The sequence below is a fragment of the Pygocentrus nattereri genome, chromosome 18, assembly GCF_015220715.1.
Source record: "Pygocentrus nattereri isolate fPygNat1 chromosome 18, fPygNat1.pri, whole genome shotgun sequence".
In the NCBI taxonomy this organism is placed as follows: domain Eukaryota; kingdom Metazoa; phylum Chordata; class Actinopteri; order Characiformes; family Serrasalmidae; genus Pygocentrus; species Pygocentrus nattereri.
In genome coordinates, this window is record NC_051228.1 from 29,277,264 (window position 1) to 29,292,975 (window position 15,712).

At 38.9% G+C, this 15,712-nt stretch overlaps 1 long non-coding RNA gene across 1 annotated transcript in view; it reads right to left on the bottom strand.

The window, feature by feature from the left end:
• Nucleotides 1–5,808: 5,808 nt before the first annotated feature.
• Nucleotides 5,809–15,712, bottom strand: part of LOC108413357 — a 33,020-nt gene continuing 23,116 nt past the window's right edge. The window contains exons 3-4 of the long non-coding RNA XR_001856750.2: nucleotides 6,684–6,846; nucleotides 5,809–5,894 (exon numbers count right to left, since the gene is read on the bottom strand). This is a non-coding gene — a long non-coding RNA (uncharacterized LOC108413357). The remainder of the gene's footprint in view (nucleotides 5,895–6,683; nucleotides 6,847–15,712) is intronic.

The following is a 15,712-nucleotide window of genomic DNA, read 5'->3' on the forward strand; positions in this document are numbered from 1 at the left end:
TTATTATACTCCTCACAGTTGACTGTGGAATATTTAGTAGCGTGGAAATTTCACGACCTGACTTCTTGTACACGTGGTGTCCTATCACTGTACCATGCTGGAATTCACTGAGCTCCTGAGAGCGACCCATTCTTTCACAAATGTTTGTAGAAGCAGTCTGCATGTGTAGGTGCTTAGTTTTATACACCTGTGGCCATGAAAGGGATTGGAACACCTGAATTCAACTATTTTGATTGGTGAGTGAAAACTTTTGGCAATGTAATATATTTCAGAAATTGTGTGCCTACGGCTTAACTTGCCGTAATTCCAGCTATGACACTGTAGGATGTTCATGATAAATGTTTTAACATGTTAGTTGGTTTGTTTTGCTATGGCCTCTTTTTGTAGAAGGCGTGGCCAAGAACTGCCCGGGGGTTTATATATATGCGTGTGAGCAGAAAGAGAGTGTGAGAGGTGTGAGCTGGGTAGAGAGTGAGCTAATAGAGAAAAACTCTGCCTATGTACAGCATGGCTATGGCTGACAACAGCTGGAAAATAAAGCATCACAACTTGTGCAAAAGTAGCTATCCTTTAATAGTGGAGGACCCCCATCTGCATTATTCAAGCATTGAGATATAAGGAAAGTCAGAGTAGTTTGATGTGGAATATTTTGCTCTACAGAAACCTTACCATAATGGTGGTGATAGAAACCAGGGGTCATGATGTCTTCAACACAAATACAGACATTGAACCTGCACGTTAACTTTTTTTAATACACAGAGCTGATAATGATAAAAATCGTTGGGGACTATTTTTAACCTAACAACACCCTGTATGTACCTGTGCGTTAAACGCTTCAGACATCTGGTTCCACTCATTACCACTTACAGTTATCACTCTGACAGAGTGAAGATTTTTATAGATGAAAGCATTTCACATCAAACCACACTGACTGACTTAGTTGACACCGTGACTATTTGTTCATACTGAAAAAAGCCATTTTTGAGTCTAACTGAACGGATTAAAACTAATGAGATTTTCATCAACAAGGGTGCCCAAGTTCAGTCCTGATAATCTACCGTCCCGAATTCCCTGTATATCATGCATGGCCGGTTATTTTGTGTTGTGCTGGAAACTATCCTGAATAGATCCCAGCACACCTGACTGTACTCTAATGCTCCTGGAGCCTTGATTGTCCGGACCAGGTGTGTTAGAGTAGGGTACTAAACTCTCTAGCTTGGGAGACCACCAGGACTGGATCTGTGCACCCCTGTCCCAGATACTGCATCTGACAACAACTTAATTCTGGAACCCTGTCTTTAGAAACCTTTTGATGAATAGTTTTGCTATTTAGCTTTAAGGCATAGTATTTTTTATGTTATTCAGTCAGCTGCAATATTTCCACTTCTGTTTACTCATACAAACCAGAACTTGCACCTAAATTATGTTTGTAATGCATTTTTAGGATGTTCTGAATAAGTCTGTGCTTTCAGTTAAAAAAATGTGAATTCTATATTGTTATAGTAACACATCTGATATAAATTTGAGCCTATATAATCGTAACAGGCCATCTAAGAGGAATAAACCACTTAAAAATCACATTTTTCAGAGCATTTGTAATACAGAAGGCAGGACACTATTGGGTAATCCTAAAGGGAAGTGGCTTGCCAGGTGGGTAAAGAAGAATACTGATAAGGAAGGAGCAAGAAATCTGCAATCAAACTTTCCCTTAAAGTCACAGTTTGCCAACTTAGCTGCCAAACAAGTTGCAAGTCTGATATCTGAGCATCTGTAAAAGTTCATGAACAGATATCTGGTTCCTTGTGAAGAGAAAAAAAAAAACAACATCAAAAGATGAAAAAACTCCTTTTGGCTGATGTAAACAAGATAGAGCAGATAGAGCAGCAGGGCTCACCTGTTTAGGTACCAGCACTGGTGCTGCACCAACATTTTCCATCATGCAAAGAAATACGTTTCAAATCATGCTTTGTTTTTCAGAAATAGCTGAAGGAAGCCAGTAGGTTTTCATGATAGATGAGTAACATAATGGAGACCAAATAGGGCCTCAGGTGAGCTAATGAGCTAAAAGTACATCTACGACATTTGGCTGACGCTCGTATCCAGAGCGACTTACAATTTGACCATTTTACACAAGCAGGCGAAGGTAGTGTTAGGAATCTTGCCCAAGGACTCTTATTGGTATAGTGTACGGTGCTTACCCAGGTGGGGGATTGAACCCCAGTCTACAGCATAGAAGGCAGAGGTGTTAACCACTACACTACACCAACCACAAAAGTAGAGCTAACCAGTACAACGCTGGATACTGATAAACATGTTTGTCACAGAAATATACTTTCACTGTTTCTAGATCTACCATCAGCCAATAAAACCAATAAAAGCAGTGCTGTTCTGACCTTCAGTCACATTCTTGGCAAAGACCTTAAGACACTTGTGTTTCGAGTTCTATTAAAACATAAAATTACTTTTTTCACTGAAATGTTGGTCTGTATATTGTCTCTTCCTGTATATTTTGTCTTCCTGCAACATAACACAAAGAATACTCACACAGGTAGTTCAATATTCAAATATAGGCTAATTTAGGCTAGTGTAAATATACGTTTTGGTTTAAGCTTGATGAATATCACAACGATGCTAACAAACAATATACTGTACAGTGCGCAAAAACACTAAAGAAACCTGCTGACAGGTCTTGCTTACATGTTTATCCCCTTTACTTATCTCATTTTTTAATGCTGGTATCCTATAGATAACACTTCTGACACCTTAATATATCTTTTCTAGGCTACAATATGCACTTGAACCCTTTAACCAATGACAGACATCTTTTATCATCTGCTCTGTGTGATCATATGGTCTTCAAGTGCTTCTACTGATGATCAATCAAGGTTAGATTAATCAAGGCATTCACATAATCCAACAAGCATAATTCTGGTCAAAAGAGTGCTGGCCAATCTTTAATTATGAGAAATAATTTAATTATATCACAAAGATTTCCATGCTTCAATATGTACCAGTGTAACCACAATATGGTAATAGTATTTTGTCAACATCGTGCAGCCCTACTGCACACAATCAGCAGGTGCAATGTTTTTTGCTGGAAGAATCACGGTATTCCTGCTTTTTCCCCGAGAAGAAAAGCAGAAGAGCAAGGAAGCCCTCCATCCGTTCTGTGACCTTCAGATCCTCACCATCAGCACAGCGCATTTTCCCTGCACACACATCCCACATCACTCGCTCTACCACTGTCTATCAAACCACCCCCCCACCCCCGCCTCACACGCACAGTCACAAATCCACAGGCACATCAAATGTGTGAATCCTTCAGCAAGGTCAAGGTAAAGTTGAACATCTTGCTATGTCAGCACATACTCTTTACTAACGCTATTTACCGTTTTATTAGATTAGAGGCATGATTCCAGACCTAACTCAGCAGAACCCAGGACCACCCCGACACACATGCTGACTCTCAATGGCTCTCTCCGTGGATCTGAATACTCAACAGGGCCCCCACAAGATGAACGGCCATTTGTACACCATGCTGACTTTCAAAAAATCCATAACCTTACATCTTCAGTGCTATCCAAACTCATCACTAATCCCCAAAATGTGAAAAGCATGTACGTGGATTTTATTAGTATGCGTTGGTGTATAAACCGCCCTTTATTTATTTAACTTCCAGTCTAAAAACAAATTATTTCTTTTTCAGCATCAGGACAACACAGCAGAAAAGTATACTGCATCCCTGTGCACAAAGCAAGGTTCATGAAGACATGATTTGATGATTTTGGTATGGAGGGCCTCCAGTGGCCTGCACAGAGCCCACTGAATCCTACTGATCAGCTTTAGTATGAATTAGAACGTTGACTGCAAGTCAAAACTTCTTGTCAGTGCCAAATTCCCACAGACACATTCCAAAATCCTGTAGAAAGCCTTCCCACAAGAATGGAGGCTGTTATAGGCCCAAACAGGGGTGGGGTGGGGTGGGGGGGCAACACCATATTAATGCCCATGGTTTTGGAATGGGATGTCTAAAAAGCTCATTCAAGTGTGATGGGCAGGTGTCCAAATACTTTTGGCCACACAGTGCAGGTAGGAAATGGATACAGTAACGCTGAGTAAACAGAGCATAGATTGAAAGTAATTCTTTAAAACTAACAAATTATTATTAAAACACTGGAAAAAATAAGTGTTCGATGGATAACATCCCCAATCAGATGATTCTCAAAATCATTATTACATAGACGTACTGAACCATGTATTTGCACTGGACACATTTGAAACAGAATTAAATGAACCTAATAAATACTTTTATCACCACTGTACATCGGTGTGTTGCTAAACTGCTAAAACCAAACCAAAGTTGTTGTGTCATATGCGCAAGAGCTATGCTAAAAAATACAAAACATATTCAAAAGTATTGAGTTCGGTAGCAAATACTTGGGACGGTACATCCATCATCAGCCATTTACACTTTCCAAACCAAAGAGAGCTTTGATAATGCATTCATTGAAGTTTGACCCAAAAAAATAAAATATACCATTAGAGCCCTTCAAAAGGGACATTGCATGAAGCCAACCTGCAACAATTAAGGTCACTGCACATCAAAGACCATCAAAAAGTCATAAATGTGACATCTTTGCTCATCAGTGTAGAACGCGCACTCAATAATTCTATTTGAGGTTGACAGTGATAGAACAGAGGCGTCCAGCCTTGTCCCCTCCAATGATGCCCCTCTTTTCCAGTAATATGAAGCCTGTCGCTGAAGTATCAGGCCATGTTCAGATCAACCTTTAGGGTGAGGACAGGAGGATGTGACAGTGAGATGTTTATCACTATCTGCAGTTCAGAACAAGCACCTATAGTGCTAAACATAACTGCTTTAATGAGGCCTTGAAATTTAATGAAACATTTTAGCGAAGCATCTAATGTACACAATTGTCTCCTTGCCACAAATGTGGTCAACCTGCAAAGACATGTTTGCTGTCTGAAGCTGTCTTCTGGGCTGGAGCTACTAGGCTGATGTAACTAATAATTAATAATTAATACTCTGCCAGTTAGCACTAGCTAAATCATCACAATGTGATGTCACACGTGATTTCTGACACTGTATGACATACTATTATCTTTAAAAACAAACAACAGTGCTTATCAAAGATGAAAACGGCAGTAAAAATTACGTTTAACGTTTGATATAACCATAACATAAACATGTCATAGCAAATGTCATACACGGTCAAAAGTTGTCATGACAGATTATGTTACCATTAATTGTCATGACATGACATCTGCCATGGCATGTTTATGGCACAGTTATGTCAATCTTACAAAACAGGGTTCAAGTAAAGTGTTACCATAGCTTCTTTAAATCTGTTTGCCTTGATATTCTGTGGAAAAAATCTAATTTCTCAAATTTGTTTCTTAGTTTTGCTCTAGACCTACAAAGCAAATATAGTTAATGCAGTTAATAAGTAAAAGAAGCTTACACTTAAGAAACTGAATCATATCAATCAAAGGTCTTGTCATCCGTTAAATAGTCTTTTTGGTTTTTAACATGGTGTGATAAACTGGGCAGAAGATTAGGATGATTCCAAGGGCCCCGCTGAGACACGGCCCTACAAAAGCATGTGATCTTTTGGCATAGTGAAATTTTAATTAAAATCATCTTTCATTCTGTCACCCCTCCAATGCCCCCCCCCTCCCTGCAAACGCTCAGTGGTTTAGCCCAATCACGATCCATAAGAACAACTCTCAGACTAAGAAACTTTTATATTTAATTCAAACACAGATGCCAAAAAAATAAGAACAAATGCCAGGAAAAAATAAGAACAGCAAAAACAAGTGAAACAGTATGTTTTTTTAGAAATAAAGGTGGGTTTCAAGATGCACTGATGGATCTGTTAATGGAAAGAAAATTGGTACCATTGTAAAGGCAGCTGAAAATGGAAAAGATGCAACAGAGCTGTCTAAATAAAAGGAAATGTTCTACTGCAAGATTTTTTGTGATTTTAAGAATTTCCTCATAAATCAGTAGTGCAACATACCCTCAGCTTCTCTGATAAGATCTTCTCTCCACTATGGGGTGTGTGGCTGGTGATGTATTAAAATAATGCAAGGCTACAACTTAATAAGGCCAAGTTATGATCAAAAGTTAGTAAGGCATGGGAATAATTTACATCTCATTTCCACATTTTACTAACTTGTGGCCATGACTTAACTTACTCGTTCCCACAATTTACTAAGTCATGGCTACAACTTAATTAACGTGTTTCAATGACTTTCCGTCATGGGCAAACATTAGGCACATTTTAATGTTGTGACAGAGTCTGCTAAGGTAAATGAGGTGAGGCAAGGGCATTATGCATGACATCTGCAGAGGCCCAAAATTCCTACCAGTGCCTCTGCTGTTATCTATAAAAATGAATGAGCAAAGTAAACCACATAAAACTGCAGCAGCAGCTGAAGACAAGCTGTTGCTCATGAGCCGTTGACCATTTTTATAGATTACATATGTAATACACAGTGTAATACAGCTTTATGTTCGCTGAATATACAATACTATACTCTTGAGAAAGAAGATCTACGCTTAAGCTGACATTTACTGGAGGGAAAAATGAAAGAACACACAACAGGGGAAGATAATGATTTCAAGAGGAAGGTAGCATGATGCTTCAAAGAATTCATACCTGTAGCAGAGCATCTGATAGTAAATCTTCCCAACTCTAACACAGCCCAGGGAGAGCTCTCGAAGAAGGCAGCTGTCAGTCAACTGGTCTCCTAGGCAACTAGCATTCTCCAGTATTGAATAAGCTTCTCCCATAATTCCATCTGCTGCTCCATTCCTTGGTGCTGTACACAAGAGAAAACAACATGCTCAGATATGCACCGCATTTATTTGCCCATTTCCTCTTTAGAAGCCTATAGGCTCAACAGTGGGTAATGCAACGAAACAGGTGATCTAAATAGATCTAAAGCTCCGCCCACAAATGTGTTCATTTGTGCACGATTTACTGAACTCTGGCAAAGTTCCTATTCAATAGTCAATTTAATGTCGGTAGTGTAAAAAAATGAAACGTACCATTGAGGTGCCAGTTTAAAATGTCTAGTGAGCTAGACTACATTGCAGCTAATCAAAATCAGGCAGGCTGGAAATCACAAATTGCCACAAATTACATAAAACATCCTTAATTACATGCTGAAGAGAATGATCTTTCACATACAAGCAAATAAAAAAACAAAATTAACACTGAAGTTAAACCTCAGAAAACCTCAGTTTTTTTTTGCCAAAAGTTTGTGTAAAGTTTGTTAAACCTTGAAACAGTTGCTATCAAATAATGCACTTGTGGGTGGAGTTTGTAACGCCAGTTGAACTACTACCCAGTTGGGTTTTTTTAAATATTTTTTAAGTGGGACCACAATGGGGCCACACTTTCTGTTCAGGGTCTTCCTTCAAGTTCAAAGAGTTCCATACATTTGTAAATACATTTGCTTATTAAGCATGAATCACACTGAGAGCACGCATTCAGTAGCAAACACTCTAATCACAAAGCAAGTTCAGAAACCAACTTCATGTAGCGATCCAGAGGTTTGTAGAATGATTCTGATCATTGAGTTCATCAACAATGCAAAAAGTTGCAAGTCATGTCAAACAATGCAAGTCATGTCAAAAACTGTACTGCTTTTTCAGACTTTTTCTTATGTTTTTGTTATTATAAATTCCAATTCCAACTCTGTGTTATTTGCTAATAGACCTAAACTGACTGGAAAAGTTGTGAAATGCTTGGACCCCGATGACTGCCACTTGCAATGTAATTTGCAATTTGACTAAAAGCTATCAGTAAATCTATTCACGAAAGGCTTTTACACTCTAAGCAAATATGTACTCATATTCAATGCATGTCTGTTCCCATACAAATCATATTAGTGTATATATTTGAACTGCATGAGTGAAATGCACTGATATTAATTTGAACTGATTTGCATACATGCAGAAATGTTTCACAATAAAATTAAACCTGGAATCTAAAGGTTCACAATTCAAATCAGTCAGGATTGTAAACAGACTTTTTTCTCCAGACAAGCAATCAGCAATTTTATCACTTTGATTTTGGATGATCTGTGTTGCAATTTTATGACGTAACCAACATGAGTCCATGTAAGCACTGTTGTATTTGAACGCTGCAGCCTCTGTACCAAAATGTCATAGCACAATTATGTATGACGTATTGTGCTGGACAGCCCAATATTTTTTTTCTTACTTTTAATGAACTTTATTTAACTAATTTACAAATTTTAAATTCTAGTTTTAAATGCTGGTCAAAGAGCAAGTAATTTATGTTATTTAAATGGCAACTTTGGTTAATAAACAGTACTGGTCTAGTGTGCCTCATGCATTTATTTAACCCAGGTGCCATGCGCTTCAATTATTCAAAAACATGGCAAAAAACACAGGCAAATTTCAGCCATAAAATCTCCTGATCGGTGCACCTCTGCTTGAAACTGCCTACATACTACCAAATATGAAATATTGTTTATTGCTTATTGTTTAAATAAACAGCAGTTTTGACAAGAGTTGGAGAGAGAGAGAAAGAGGGAGATAATTGCACTTCTCCATGCCAGAATGGCAAAAACCAATGTTCTAATTATACAAAAACCAGTAGTGTGTGCATGGTTAGATCCAAATGTTGATGGGTTCAGCTAAAACCTGTTGGTAGCTGGTGTAACATCTGGAACAACTGGTTTATCCATAAAAAAAAATGATTGCAAAGTCCTAAGTTGTATTTTGGGCTTTTGCTTTTCTCTGCTCTACCTGTAAACACTGTCTCTCATGGGCAATGTAATTAAAGCACTGTGAGTCTCTTGCTGAGCTGCTGATTGGGAAAAGAGTCTTACATTTATTAAGCACACAGATGTTGACCAAACCCTGTGGTCTCACGAGGAACTCAGAAATGAAATGCAAAAATCAAAGGATTTCACAGGGAGAGGAAAAATAGCTGTGATCTCCAACCTTACCGCCAGCGGCTCTAATTGTTCATTGTTTGTTCTGTGTGTATTTGCACTGATTTGCATTTGTGAGATGCTTGTGAGAACTGGAGAATCATTCACTTACTGAAAGTGCACTAAAAACAGAATTTTCAACCTCCACAGCCTTTCTCACTAGCCAAAACTACCTGCAATGGTACTTCAGTACAGATGATGGTCTGCTGTTATTAATCAATCAATCATTGTCTTCCCATCTACAGCTCAATGGGCCTCAGCTGTTCCTTCAAAAGAAAACCCAACATATACACTTACATGTATGTACATACAAAACTTACCTTATTACAACTGGAATTAAACACATTCAATATGCGTAAATAGCTTATGTTTAAACAAACATGCTGAATTATTGGTCTCCATGTCACCAGAAACATTCACAATTGTAATGCAGCATTATATTTTTGTAACTGTTTTTCTGTAAAATATCATCAACCTCAAGTCATTAACCTCACCAATAGAAGCTTGGATATCACTACATTTGACATCACTGTCTTTACTGAAACAATATGCAAATCAACAAGCTTTTTCCCCCTTACTGAAATCTCTCGAACCTATATATGACCAGCATATTAAACGATTCAAGCACATACATTATTTATATGCTGAATAGCATAATGTACTGTATGTTCTGAACATGTGAATAGTTGTTTATACATTCCATTGTATTAAGATGCTGAGTTGGTTAACCAAGAACCTGTGAATCATCTGACAGATGTTCTACTTTCAGACGTAGAAGCATTTTTCTAGGTTTAACAATGTCATGAAATCTGCTGAAACTACTAAACTAACTAGCTATCACCAACAAACTGGGCTACAACATTAGTCTATTAATGTCATTCGGGTATGTATTTAATATTACCAGATTTATGCTCTAGCTTGTCAAGTTCTGCACTGGATATATGAGGTTAATATAGCTAACAAGTAATGGAATCTTAAGTACATTATTAGCAACCTGCAAACTGCACGCCATTACGCACAAACCATTCCCCAAATGCACGAAATCACATACTGTTAGCTCTTAAAATGAAAAAAAAAAAGTCTCATAGCTCACATCATTAGTAAAATCTGTTACCCTGAACTCTGTCCATGCTTTTTCTCTGGGCCCTTTTGCAAACCAAACATGCCTTGGCTGACCACCTTTATTTGGGATAGGGGGAAAAAGATGCAACTCTTTCTATAACCCTGAACTTTAACGTTAATAACAAATGATGCTCTTTTACGGTCATTGTGTTAAATTCATGTTGTAGCAGTGTAAAACGATGAACCTAAAAGCATGCAGCACTCATAACGAAAAAAGCAGCCCCGCCCTGACACTTTTCAAAGTCCAGCCAAGCCCAGTTCAGCTGGCTGATGCATGCATGGTGAATGCATGAATGCATGGTGTGAATGCATGGTGTGTGGAAATGTAGGTAATGGTAAATAGTGTCAATCAGAGTGGAGGCGGACGGCCTGGTAAACAGAGTGAGGGTTTGATGTGGACGTCTTTGTGAGCTGGCGCTGGCTGTTCTGGGGCCTGACCTTTACCTGTAGGGAGCCAGACGTCCTTCATTAGCCTGAAGGCGAAGCGCACCGATAACATCCTGTTGTTCCGCCTCTCAGAGACTGACAGCTGGACAAAACGGCTCGCCGTCTGGAGGACTGGGCAAACAAACCATTCCACAATGCCCCTACAGTGGCATGGCTGCAAACACCCTTTATACTCAGGGCAGCCAGCCAGCCAGGGCCTTTGAAGAACTTGGCTTCTCCTCTTTTTTGTTTATTTGTTATTTGGCTTCAATATTTGAATGCACCATTTTTGAAAAGGTTTTATTTAGGCAAAGCACTAAGGTATTGGCTTGCATTGTCGGTAGGGAAGATATTCAAAAGTGGCTTCATTTGCATTTAAGCGATTAGGCTGTGGATAACAGGACGACTGTGATGTCGCTCATTTGGCTTAGATGAAAAGGTCCTGTCTCCTCAACAAATAGATATGAAAGCTAAGATATCTGCATGTAGGGATGAATTACAATAGCTCTTTTCAATCAACCCTCAGCTTCATCCTTGGAAATAACAGGACTTAATGCCTTTTTTCAAGCATGATAGCATCGATTTAAAAGACAAAGTTGGAGTCCAAAATTACACCCCACTCAGATGTGTTTGCTCACATCTCCACTTCAGGTTTGTTCATTGTTTGAACAGGTTAGCACTTATTATTGATTTATTCAACTGGAGGCACATTTCCAGTAATTACTATGAATTACTAACTAATATAAAATGCATATGTAAGGAGTAAGTCATATTTGTCTAGCTTTAGTCTCCTTTGTCTTTCATGTAAACAATGATTCATAGAAATACAAAGAGAATACACATGACTAGTGGCCTAACACTGCAGACAAGGCAATCCTATTGGGGCCCAAAGCAGGGAGGGCCTAATATTCCTTAAATCTCAAGTTCTGCAATTTGATTCATAGATAGCTACAATAACACAGCAAAAAGCCACATGCTTGAGACATCAGGCAAGCATTTCTTTTTTCTGCACTGGGGCACATAAGATCCTAGTTGCACCACTGCATATGGCCACGCCCCACAGTTCTTCACACATCTGATCCCCACTCACCTCTGCTCTCCTGATGTGCATGTCTCTGCGTTTAATTTCAGCCATTAATCTTCTCTTCCTACCCTCTCCTCAACAACCCCGTCCCCCCGCCAATACTGCCAAGCGGATGACTGCAAGAGAAATGAACAAGAGGGCAGCCAGAGAAAGGACTGTGTGGTGTGTGTTGGTGTATGTGGCACGTGTGTGTGTGTGTGTGTGTGTGTGGACAGAAGGGGCTTCAGCTGACTCAGTGAATGAAGGGGGCTTTGGGAGACACTTTGAACACACAAGATTCTTTGGCAGTAGCACGCAGAACATTAAACAAGGTTTCCATTTCCAACAGACACGCTCAGTGTTAGGAACCATCTATAGATAGAGATGGATAGTCAGACAGACAGACAGGCAGGCAGACAGGCAGGCAGGCAGACAGACAGACAGATAGACAGACAGATATACTCCATGCAATATAATCAGTATTAAACAAAGTAAGTACTACATTTGCTCCAGTCTGTTGAATGTATTGTATAATACTTGGGCGCACTGAATTAAAAGGATCTTACAGAATGATAAAATATTTATTATTTTATTAATATTGAATATTTTACAGCAGGTAGATAGAACTAGTAGCTATCCAGAATCTAGTGAATAGCTAGTTATAAAGAGAACTGTAGCCTCTGATATGTGGGTTGAAATAGACACAGGTACATCAGGGTAAAGATAGTTCTGGGTTTTGGATTTCTATGCTGTACCGTACTGGCTGGTGGAAAAATGGCAAAAGATAAATAAGTAGGTAGGTAGTTAGGTAGGTAGGTAGGTAGGTAGGTAGGTAGGTAGGGAAGTAGACAGATAGAACAGATAGATAGATGAGAACGTGAGAGAAAGATCTATAATTCATCTCATCTTCGAAGAAGCACTGGCTTTTACTCTTGCCTTGACTATTGGTCATCCTGCATCTGGATGAACTGAAGTGTTCTCAAACTCATGACAAAAAAAGAAAGAAAAAGAATGAAATTGGAAAATACTTCACTGACGCTTTCATCTGGAGAACCATTCCGTTTTTATGGAGATCAATATTATTGATCGTGCTATAAGTTGCAAAAACAGCTCAGGACAATCACCTACAAAAACGCTCTTCAAATCTCCTGCACTGTAAATGTGTCATTAATGGAAGAAAATTCATGTTGATGGAATATAATGACACATTGTGTTAGATGTTAGCCCTCTGACAGGATCCTGAAGCAGGCATCACTTACAGATACCAAAAAAGCGCCATCTATAACAACACAGCCTACTTGCTCAATACATGGCTTATTATTTCCAATCACGACATTCAAAACCGCCATATGTTCACAAGCGTAGAACATCACGTTTCAACATCGGCACCATAATTGGACTGCAGCCAATTAGTCAATCAGATCTATTGCAAATGACCTCATTTGCAATCGACTGACCATGCTGACCTTTTCTCTTTGCTAGCCGAGGTACAGAGATTTCACATATACAAGCTAAGGCCCACCAAGACAATTAAATCCCTCCCAGACAAGAGCCAATCGATGCCTAAAACGGTGTAAAAACATTATTGAACTGAGGAGCTGGAGCAGCACTACAGTGTGTATTGAATAAAACAGTCTAATGAACACATTCATATACAGTTTATCTGCAATCTTAGAAATAACCTGTGAAACAACATTCTGTCTCCCTTCTACGCTGTTTACACCCTCACTTAACATTCAGATGCTAACAGAGAACTAAATCAGCCGGAACCAGCTGGCTTACATAGTAAGGGTCCAAAGGGTTCTGTGAAGCGATGCTATAGAAAAAACACCTATGGCTCACTCAAGAACCTTTCAAGAGACGATTTCAGTGTTTTTCAACCTAATCTCCATCTCCTGCATCTGTAGCAAGCCTACAATTACCTCTGAAAATAATTTAGACACGTTTCCCTACTCTTAGTAAACAAACAGAAAACCTTTCCTCGAAACCTGCTGACTTTACCTTTAAAAAATCATCCACTCGATGTTTCTTTAGGCAACCAAAGGCAGTTCTCACATGACATCAGTCCAAAGAACCACTTTGGCACCTTTATTTTAAAGACCATAAATTACATTTTGAACTAAACTTGGAATAGCAACAAATTTTAGAAGATGCGCATAATATTGGTTTACACAGTGCAGCAATAAAGCAATGGTTCAGCAAAAATAAACAAACGATTTTCTATAGGCACTATGTCAGTGTCAGAAACCACATCTTTAGGATATTATTTCAGGGGAATTCCATAAGAAAATGGTCTGAAGCATCACTTAAAGCTCCCTCATAGAAAGATAGTAAATGGAATGGTTTTGAATACACCACCAGATGCATGAGACTTTATAATAAAGTTTTGAGATAAGATTCTGACCTTAAATGTATTTTTAAAATCCATTTATGGCAGAGCGGTGCATGCAGGACATAAGGCAAAACAGTACCCAAAGAAGGCTTTTTTAGGATTTACCACTATTTCACTATTACCAACATGTAAAAACTCAGAAGACGTCCAGATTCACTGGGCACTTTGGACGGGAACTTCTGGGCACTTCTTCTTCTTTCGGCTTCTCCCTTTAGGGGTCGCCACAGCGGATCATCTGCCTCCACTGGGCACTTTGGACAGTGATGATATGTTTGTGTTTTAAATATTTTGAAGACATTTGGGAGAATTTGGTTTGAAGCATGTGTAAAATGATTTACGTATGCAGTTTGCACAATGCCAGCTGATGAGATATTGTATTGCATTAGCCTCATAGCTCCAGTGTAAATCTATAGACAACAAACATATCTAACCTGTTTGCCATTTTGAGTAAAAATAGTAGAAATCTGATTTTGAAGCCTTTATTTTAGTCATTTTCCATTATCAACCTCAAACCCAGAGAGACTATTATAATGGGATAATATGCTTGCAGTCTAAGGGGTTGAAAAGGTTTTTGCATCATTCAGAATCAGAAGAGTTAGAAAAACTTTCATGTTTATCTTCACGAACAGATAAACTGCACTATGGTGCTCATGTTCAAACCTGAAAAATCGCTTGCACTTAAAAGCACAGCATTGCTGAGTTAGCAACTATGAACAAAATCTATTTCATTGTAAACGTTCATATAAAAACCGTTGGTAAGCAGGCATCACATACTGGCTTGGAACATATTTCAGAAATGTCTGAGAAAGCTGTATACAGTTACTTCAGCGCTGTAATTTATCCTGGTAGTGACGTTTTTTTACCCATCAACAGATGTGCAGTGGTAGGTGTGCTGATACCTGTCCAAAACATGCACCAGATGTGAGGTGTACGCCATTCAAACATAGTGTACTGGGTCTTAGGCAGCTAAGAAAAACCTTCGAAACTGCTGATGCTGGCAGTAAATGTTTTTGCCAGTAAAAATAATACATAGCATCAGCATCAATATAAAAAATGCAACAAGAATGTTTTGTTTTGTTGACTTGTTGATGTGTGAACCATACAAATCTTCAAATCTTTCCATTTTTACATATATCTTCAGTTAGAACATTCAGGATTAACAGTAAAAAATTATATCACTGTATAATTCATAGGCGACCAGGGTCCTTTCTGTGTGGAGTTTGCATGTTCTCCCCGTTTCTGTGTGGGTTTCCTCTGGGTTCTCTGGTTTCCTCCCACAGTCCAAAGACATGCAGTCAGACCAACTGGACATGCTAAATTGCCCCTAGGTGTGAGTGAATGTGTCTGTCTGTCTGCCCTGTGTATCCTGCCTTTCGCCCTATGACAACTGGGATAGGCTCCAGCACCCCCCATGACCCTGAGGGAGAAGCAGCTTAGAAGATGTCTGTCTGTGTGTGTGTGTGTGTGTGTGTGTGTGTGTGCGTGCGCGTGTGTGTATATAATTAATATATAATTAATTTTTCTGTGTGTAATGGTCATGATTAAATTAGGCAAAATTAGCCTCAAAGTTCCAGTGCAAAATCTAAACATCCAAATACACCAACCGGTCACTTCATTAATTACACCTCCTGGTATCTACACCCTTTGTTCATTTTATCAGCTCCACTCAGCATGCAGGTGCACTGTGTAGTTCTACAATTACAGACTGTAGTCCA